The sequence below is a fragment of the Chenopodium quinoa genome, unplaced genomic scaffold, assembly GCF_001683475.1.
Source record: "Chenopodium quinoa cultivar QQ74 unplaced genomic scaffold, ASM168347v1, whole genome shotgun sequence".
NCBI lineage: Eukaryota > Viridiplantae > Streptophyta > Magnoliopsida > Caryophyllales > Amaranthaceae > Chenopodium > Chenopodium quinoa.
Window position 1 is genome coordinate 3,653,612 of NW_018744813.1, and position 7,230 is coordinate 3,660,841.

General features: G+C 41.2%; 1 long non-coding RNA gene across 1 annotated transcript; it reads left to right on the forward strand.

Annotated features, from left to right (window-relative positions):
- The first annotated feature begins 6,196 nt into the window (after positions 1-6,196).
- Positions 6,197-6,584, forward strand: LOC110704001. The gene is made up of 3 exons (XR_002507834.1): positions 6,197-6,236; positions 6,319-6,390; positions 6,488-6,584. It is a non-coding gene; the product is annotated as an uncharacterized LOC110704001 (long non-coding RNA).
- The last annotated feature ends 646 nt before the right edge of the window (positions 6,585-7,230 follow it).

The following is a 7,230-nucleotide window of genomic DNA, read 5'->3' on the forward strand; positions in this document are numbered from 1 at the left end:
TGCTAATTTTTGTTTTTTTAATATATAGATTCATATGTGAATTGAAGCAAGAGTTTAATTAGCTTGAGGACTACATATTGAGCTCAAGTGGGTAGTTGCTATATTGGTATGACTACTAAACTTTACTTAGCTATATTTCTTTCTATTCATCCATTTAATAAAAGTTTATTCATGAAATTGCAACTTGTGTATTGTTTAATTGCAAATAAATACAATAATATATAGAATACTTGAATTGCATCATCATATGCCTAGATACCCGTTCAAGTCTTTCTCATTAGGAGAAAGTCTTGAATAGTCCCCGGTTGGGACTGTTCTTGAATGTGTACTCTCACTTAGGTGGTGAATGTATGTTTTCTTTTCGATTTTAAGGAACATCTCGGCTTACCATTTTCTCACTATGTTCTCTGGGTACATATGTGGGTAATTAATTATCTACATCGTGTACTTGGAGAACTAGGGGGAAATGCTGCCGGATTTTCCTTAAAATTGGAAAGTTGACATACATTCACTAGTGAGAGTAGACATTTAAGGATGGGTTAGGTTGGAGTGATAAGGACCCTTTGGAAACATGCAATTTTTCACTATATGAATGGTATATTCACGTTTTGTACTTGAATTTGATTTACATAAAATATGTAGCACTTACACATTATAATTATATGGTGCTATATATATGTTTAGAGATAATTTACTAAATGGAGAAGGATCGTGGTTGGATGTATGGTAGACACGATACATTGGAATTTTGGAATGGGGTTCAAGAGTTTTGCGAGAGGGCTTTATCTTATCAACGCACACTGGGAGGCAAAGGCCTTTATTGTCCTTGTGTTGATTGTAATTGTGTGAATGTGGTCGATAGTGTTGAAATCATTAGAGATCATGTATTATGTCGTGGGTTTAGGCAATTTTACCATGTGTGGATTTGGCACGGAGAAAGTGGAGAGTACAGTGGGGATCTTGATCGGAATGATGTGCGTGTTAGAAGCACTAAGATTCATGTGGACGAGGAATACGAGAATAATGAGTATATTGTTGATAATGGTGAGGATGGAGCCGATGAAGATCAGGCGGATGAGGTCGAGGATGAACAAGTGGATGAGATGTTGCAAGGTGTTGAAGGTGAAGTGTTTGAATTATTATCGGAGGCTTCCAAAAAGCCTTTGTATCCCGGGTGCAAAAAATACTCCAAACTATCGGCCGTGCTAACACTTTTCAACATTAAGTCGAAGCATGGGTGGACAGACATCAGTTTTACTTCTTTGTTGACCGCATTAAGTGATATGTTTCCTGATGGGAATGAAATTCCTAAGTTTTATTATTACGCAAAGAAGCTCATGTGTCCCTTTGGTTTGGAGTATAAGAAGATACATGCATGTCCTAATGACTGTATTTTGTATCGAAATGAGTATGAAAAACTGCAGGAGTGTCCACGATGCAAGCGGTCGCGGTACAAGCGCATGAGTTGCAATCCTGGCACGGAGGGACCTCATGCTAAGGTGTTATGGTATCTTCCCATTATTCCAAGGTTTAAGAGTCTGTTCTCAATACCAAAAGACGCTAAAAACTTGAGGTGGCATGCAGAGGGAAGAAAGAAAAACAGAATGCTGAAGCATCTAGCTGACTCTCCACAGTGGAAGAACATTGATTTGAAGTTTGAGGAATTTGGTAATGAAGTTAGAAATTTAAGGCTTGGGTTGTGCACGGACGGGATGAATCCATTTGGCACTCTTAGTACCCAACACAGCACATGGCCGGTACTTTTAGTGATTTATAATTTGCCTCCTTGGCTGTGCATGAAACGTAAGTATGTAATGCTTTCATTGATAATAACTGGTCCTAAGCAACCTGGAAACGACATAGATGTTTACCTTGCGCCGCTTATTGACGACTTGAGAAAGATGTGGGACGAAGGGGTTTCCGTTTTCGATGCTCATCAGAACGAGATGTTCACATTGCGTGCAGCCCTTATGTGGACCATGAATGACTTCCCTGCATATGGCAACTTGTGTGGGTACAAGGTCAAAGGGAAAAAATCATGCCCCATATGTATTGATGACACATCAAGCGTATACCTGACTCATTCTCACAAAGATGTGTACCTACGGACTCGAAGGTTCCTTAGGCGTGATCACCCGTACCGTAGGAAGAAAAAGGCTTTCGATGGAACCGTGGAAGAGGATACTGCGCCTAGACCATTGACTGGTGCTGAGATTAGTGCTCGGGTGAAAGGGATACAAACGGTGTTTGGAAAATCAGAAAAAACTGTGGTCTCAGCTGCTCTGTTTAAAAAAGAATCAATCTTTTGGAAGCTGCCGTACTGGAGAGAACATGACGTTAGGCATTGTCTTGATGTGATGCATATAGAGAAGAATGTGTGTGATGCTCTTTTTGGGACGCTTATGAATATCCCAGGCAAAACAAAGGACGGAAAGGGTGCACGGTTAGATTTGCAAGAGATGGGGATTCGTCCAGAATTGTGGCCTCAAGAAAAGGTCAGAAAGGGAAAGGAGCCGAGAATAGAAGATGAAAGTGTTTCGAAAAAAGGGAAGGAGAAGAGCAAGGGAAAGGGAAAGGCCAAAGATGCGTTAAAGAAGAAAGTTAAGGGTAAAGGGAAGGATGAAAAGAATTATTTACCCCCGGCTTGCTATACATTTTCAAGGGTAGAGAAACGTATGTTTTTTGCATGTTTGTACGGCATTAAGGTTCCATTAGGGTACTCATCTAACATGAAAAGATTTGTAACCTTAAATGGAGAATTGAAGCTGACAAGTATGAAATCCCATGATTGTCACATTATGATGCAAGTATTCCTACCGATTGCAATCCGTGGTATTCTACCGAAACACGTGAGGGAAGCGATTACAAGCCTTTGTTCGTTTTTCAATACAATTTGTAGCAAATTTCTTGATCCTTGTACACTAGATGCTTTGCAAGCTGATGTGGTTGTGACTTTGTGCAAATTTGAGATGTATTTCCCACCCTCATTTTTTGACATAATGGTTCATCTGGTTCTTCATTTGGTGCGTGAGATTAAGTTGTGCGGTCCAGTGTTCATGAGGTGGTGCTACCCTTTTGAAAGACACATGGGTACATTACAAGATAAAGTACGGAACCGAGCTCAACCTGAAGGAAGTATAATGCAAGGGACAGTGGGTGAGGAGATAGGTAACTTTGTGGCGGACTACATAGCCCTTGCTCAACCTATTGGTCTTTCTACTTCTCGACATGAAGGTAGACTTGATGGTCATGGCACAATTGGGTCGAAACGAATGTCACCAGACCGAGATCAGTTCTTACAAGCACACCTTTATGTGTTGCACCATGTTTCAGATGTGCACCCATATTTAGACGAGCACATGGCTTGTTTGCGTGCCGAATTTCCATCCAAAGGTGAAAGGGCACTTATACAGTTGCATAATAAGAAATGTTTTGATTGGTTTCGTGAACGAGTAATGAGTGGATTGAATGATACTAATGTGACCAATACAGTACGGTGGCTTGCGTACGGTCCTAGGGATGATGTCCGTTCATTTGAGGGATATGACATCAATGGGTACACTTTTTGGACCGAGGCTCGTGATTTGAAATCTTCCTCCACCCAAAACAGTGGTGTAACTCTTGTGGCATCGTCAAGGGAGTTTGCAAGTTCTAAGGATAAATCACCTGTCGATGCAGAGTTGTCATACTATGGTCGAATTCAAGAAATATGGGAGCTTGATTATTGTGACTTCACGGTTGCTCTTTTCAAGTGTAAGTGGGTTGATAATATCAGGCGTAACGTCAAACATGAGGACTTTACTCTTGTAGATCTTGGCCACTTGAATGATAGTGCGGAACCATTTATCCTTGCATCTCAAGCTAAGCAAGTGTTCTACGTAACTGACCCAATGGATTCAAAATGGTCTATAGTGCTAGATGGCAAAAGAAGAATCCTAGGCATTGGAGATGTTGAGGATGAGGAAGAATATGATGCGTTTGATGATTCAGCACCTTTCACTGTTCCTAGACCTGGAGTACTAAATGACATAGACGACGAAGCAGGTTATATGCGATCAGACCACAACGAAGGAATTTCAGAATGAGGTAGTTTGATTAAAAGTTAGTAATGGTTTCATTGCAAATATAGTTTATTTATCATGTATATAGGAGCATAAGTAGGCGAAAATGATATATTTGTAGTTTGAAATTGCCTAAGTGTACTCATTATCATGCATATACAAGGTTATAGGACCATAAGTAGGTGAAACTGGCATAAATAGCTTCTACTTAACCCAACTCCTTTGTTTTGTGTATGAACTAACATTTATTCATTCTAACAACCTATTTTCCATATGTAGATTGAAATTGGCATTTTGTACTCATTATCATGCATATACAAGGTTATAGGACCATAATAAGTAGGTGAAAATGGCTAAAATAGCTTCTACATAACCATAATAACTATCATGCATATACTTTACTATACACTAATATTGTTTTATGATTGCTTTGACAGGTGCTTATATCTCATGGCGGACGATCATGATCCTCGTTTGGTAGAGGAAATTGACGATGATGAGTATGAGGACGAGTACGAGGATGACGACTCCGATGATAGTGATGCTCCTTATGATGTGAATAAGGGGGATGACTTGGGTGAGCCAGAGGATCAGGCTCAAGATGAGTTTGAGCGTAGGCTCGACGATTTTGAAATGTCAGCTGAACGTGCACCGGCCATTGAAAATACAGCACGTGAGATTGTTGGTGAGAACCCGAGTCCTGAAAGTCAAGGCCAAGGACAAGATGAAAACAACACAGGTGGTGGAGGAGGGGAAAAGGCACCGGCTGAAAGAAAAACAAGGGGTCCGACGAGAAGCTTTAAGAAACCGCACGGTCCCATGGTCTTGGAGTATGATAACAAAGGCCAACCCGGGCCCAAATGGCGTCGACAATATGCTAATCAAGTTGGCTTATGTTCGCGGAAAATCCCCATTACACTTGTAATGCGGAAAGTACCTCCGGGTTTGATTCAAGCATTTTGGGATGATACAAGGGTAAGTGTGTTTTTGGCACATTTAGACAATTTAAGATACCTTAACCTTATGATTGTTTTTAAATAGAAACTAATAATCGGTTTTAATTTGTGCTTGCAGAGGCAGTTTTCTATTCCTAATGATCCCGAGAAGAAAAGGGTGTTTGTCTTTTTATTAGGGGAAAGATTCAGAGGCTTTAAGACCAAGTTGACTAATCGGTGGATCCATAAGAAAAAGAAGGTGCAAACAAAGAAGAAGAATGCCAAAGAGGATAACCGTCTCCCGTGGCAAATATGGCCGACCGTGTCAAAAGATGATTGGGAAGAGTTCGTTAGAATGAAGAGTCAAAAGAAAGCCATTGTAAGTTTGTGTAAATCTGATGTCAATTGAATAATAGCTTGACACTTTTTGTATTAATGAGACTAACATTTTTTGTTTTGTAGGAACTTCGAGAGCAAAATCAAGCGAATGCAGAAAAGAAGGAATACGTCCATCGTATGGGTCCTAAGACTTTTGCTGAAAAGAGACCTGAGTGGGCCGCTTCGGGTTTATACCCTAAAGCGCTTCTAGTGGCATCGAAGGAACCCTCTAGTTCCACGATCACTACCTTGGTGAGTCGTGCCGGTGATTTCTTTTGTTCTCTCCATTCGTTTGATAAGAAAACCGGAAACTGGTTCATCAAGGGTCCGGAAGCCAAAAAACTGGCGGATAAGCTAGTAAGTTACCTATGAATTGTTGAAATTAAGTCACTTTTGCATCTAATCACTGTACAAACCATTAGCTGTTTTACTGACCTCATTTTTCCTTATGCTATAGCTTGAGCACACTCAAGAGATGGTGGAGGGAAAATTTGAACCAAGTGTTGAGAATGACCCTTTCACCATGGCTTTGGGAAGGCCATACCATCCAGGACGAGTAGTAGGTTCGGGAGGGTCATTTCTTGGATGGAATAAGGTGATGGGTCCCGGATACACAAAATCGGGTACATCTCGAGCCAGTGTTAACTCACCGAGGGAGTTGGATGCCAAGGTGGCATCAATTAAGGAACAAGTACGCAACGAGTTAGTTGGTGAATTGAATGCTTGGGCGAAGCTGATGAACTTACCGACTTTGCCGTTTCTCACTCGTACCCCGGTCAACTCATGTTCTGAACCAAAAGGACAAGGAGAAGGTGATAGACATGGAGGAGATGAGATACGTGGTGAAGATGTGCCACCTCAGGTAAAATCAATTGGGTTATTAAAAGTTTTAAAATGCCGAGTTAATTGAGATTTTAGGTGCAATGATTGATGTACTGTTGCAGGTTCCTACTCCTACACATGCGGACTCGAGGGAGCTTGAAAATCCAACACCGCATGAATTTCCAGAGTTACAGGTAATTTGTAACCCTCTACCTTAATGAATTTTGTTATATCTATGCTGTTGTAAAAGTCCTATTTAACTATCTTCTTTTTATATATATACTTGTGTAGGAAGACACCCGGTGTGCACTTCTAGCCCCGGGGCATGCAAATAGTACCGTGTTGAGTTTGGTGGCGTATGGTAGTGCCCAACCGACGATGGGTGCTACGGCGGGGCCACATCATTACTCGGTTGGGATCGATTTAGTGGTTGCGGGGTTCGTAGACATCCCACTACCCGTACCGATAGAGGAGGTTGAGATAACAGCGCTTTGGCAAGCTGTAGGTAACTTCGTTGATTGGCCACGTGCATGGGTGAAGTTGATTAATAAGGAGGTAAATTAGCTACTCACTTGACTATTTTCTTCATTTCTCAACTTTTAAACTCCTTGCATATCAAAACAACTCATAATCACATATTTATAAGTGTTTGTCATTTGAAATTATATTAAAATCGCTAAGTTCTAAGGTTTTGGGTCCAATTCATCAAACTAAAGCCACTTTGAGCCGAAATGGCTACTCACTTGCCTATTTTCTTCATTTCTCAACTTATAAACTACTTGCATCTCAAAACAACTCATAATCACATATTTATAAGTGTGTCATTTGAAATTACATAAAAATCGCCTAGTTCAAATTTTTTTTTTAAAAAAAATAAGCAACTTCCGCCGCACCGGGACACCCGAGGGAGCCGCCCCCGCTGCCGGAACAGCAAAGGCAGCCCCAACGAGGCCACAGCAGCCCCGACAGGTGGCTTCCAAGGCTGTAGCAGCCACGGCAGGGGGCTGCCAGACTGCTGCAGCCTCGGCAGCAGC